Raw genomic sequence first — 2,127 nt, forward strand, 5'->3', positions numbered from 1 at the left:
AAGTAAAGAAAAGTAGCTAAATTCAAAAATACAGATTTCTCGAGAACAATGTATAACTTTGCATTTTGATATTGTTATATATTGAATTTTTCACAATCTAGGACCTCACCCAAAGACACACCTCAATAGATCCTTGCATACTACTCTTGTTTAAGCCCTGGCGTCATTGCCAGGCCAAGGGTCTTAGTCCATTCAAATCCAGTGTGGTATAAACCTAATTACAAACATTATGATTAGCCTATGATAATCTAAATAGACTTTGTACTGAAGTGTCCCCGAGCCCACATGTATGGGTAGGGTCCGCTTTGATACTGCTTATAATGACCAAGCACCTCACCCAAAGAAGCCAGTGAAAAGGTGTTACATTGGTTCTGGTCTCGTATAAGTAACTATTATCTACCTAGTGCATAGCTAATATGGAACTAAATACACGCAAGCACAAATCCTCACATAATCATATAATCGATACAAGTATCAATTTGAAAGTCAATAACCAAACTCTTTTCATGTTTTTCTAACTGCAAGATATGTAATAACAGAATGGAGGTGGACTTGCTGAGTATGCCGTTGTGCCAGCAAGCCTGACAATCAATAGGCCTCCTGCAATTTCAGCAGCTGAAGCTGCAGGCCTACCTGTAGCTGCTGCCACTGCTCTTTCGGCACTAAACACCATAGAGACGAGTTTGACGGCACCAGCAAAGCTGCTAATATCCTGATCACTGCTGCTTCTGGTGGTGTAGGGCTGTATGCAGTTCAGCTTGCCAAGCTAGCAAATCATCATGTGACTGCTACATGCGGAGCTCAGAATGTAGAACTTGGAAAAGCTTGGGTGCTGATGAGGTGTTGGACTACAAAACCCCAGAAGGTGCGAGTTTGAAGAGTCCTTCTGGTCGGAAATATGAGTTGGTTGTGCATTGCGCTGTTGATATTAATTGGTCTACTTTTGAGCCAAATCTGAGTGCTAATGGAAAGGTTATAGATTTAACTCCCGGCCTCAGGACCATACTCAGATCTGCAGTGAAGAAATTGACCTTTTCCAAGAAGCAGTTGGTGCCACTGGTAGTGCCGGTCGGGAATAAGGATCTGAAATTTTTGGTTGAGCTGGTGAAGGAAGGTAAACTTAAGACAATAGTGGACTCGAGGCATCCATTGAGCAAGGCAGAGGAGGCTTGGGCTAAGAGCATGGATGGTCATGCTACAGGGAAAGTCATTGTTGAGATGTGAGCAAATAGTTATCATTCTGCCTCTATGTTCTAAAACGTGTAGATAATACACAAAGTGATGGCTTGTATCATCTTGGTCTTGTTTATATAAAGTTGGAAATTCTGGCTTCCTGTTGTAACTCATCTACTGCATAAGGTGATGAGCCATGTGCTATCTGTTTGTTCAGTGATTATATCAAATTATTATGCTGAATATAATTGTTCCTTGTCTTAATTTCTTTTTATATAAATAAGAAAATAGATAGACTTGTTAGGACTTTAGGTCCATGAGTTGGTTGTTTGAAAATGTGGAAAATATGCATATTTTCTTTTAATTCTTCTTTTAAAGTGGATTTAAGGTTTGACTTCTGTGAATTACATTATTAGGTTTTTAAAAGGTGGAGCTTCCTATGGCTAGACTGCTGCTTGAGCCAAAAAAAAAAAACGAACAATTTATTTAGTGGAGAGTGTAATTATTAAATCCGGATTGGAATGGTAAGCTCCAATTAAAAATCAGCAAGCTAGGCCCCTGCCGGTCTGATCTGCCCAAAAGACGGTAAACCTGCCAAATTGGCTGGTTTGTAGAAAAATTTCAATTGGGCCAATTTTTTCATTGGAACCAAAATGGAATATATCTCTGATTGCAAATACAAATCTATTTTAAGATTGGAAGTATCTTTGTCCTTTCTTGAAAGTTCTTGCTAAATGAGATTTTCTCTTACATGTTAGTTTCTTCGAGTAGAACATTGGTTGAAAGTTTGCATTAGAAAGGTCTACTCCTGTGTACCATCTTTATTGCATTTTTTCATTATAGAACTTTAGAAATACGGGAATTCCATATCTAAAAAATTATGGTATGTTTTAAATCTTTGAAAATTTAATTAGACCAATTAAATAAATAATTTAATATTTAATGGAGTAATCT

At 37.8% G+C, this 2,127-nt stretch overlaps 1 pseudogene; it reads left to right on the forward strand.

The window, feature by feature from the left end:
- The first annotated feature begins 289 nt into the window (after positions 1 to 289).
- On the forward strand, positions 290 to 1,437 carry LOC140851501 (chloroplast envelope quinone oxidoreductase homolog; annotated as a pseudogene).
- The last annotated feature ends 690 nt before the right edge of the window (positions 1,438 to 2,127 follow it).

Source organism: Elaeis guineensis, chromosome 9, assembly GCF_000442705.2.
Source record: "Elaeis guineensis isolate ETL-2024a chromosome 9, EG11, whole genome shotgun sequence".
Taxonomy (NCBI): Eukaryota; Viridiplantae; Streptophyta; class Magnoliopsida; order Arecales; family Arecaceae; genus Elaeis; species Elaeis guineensis.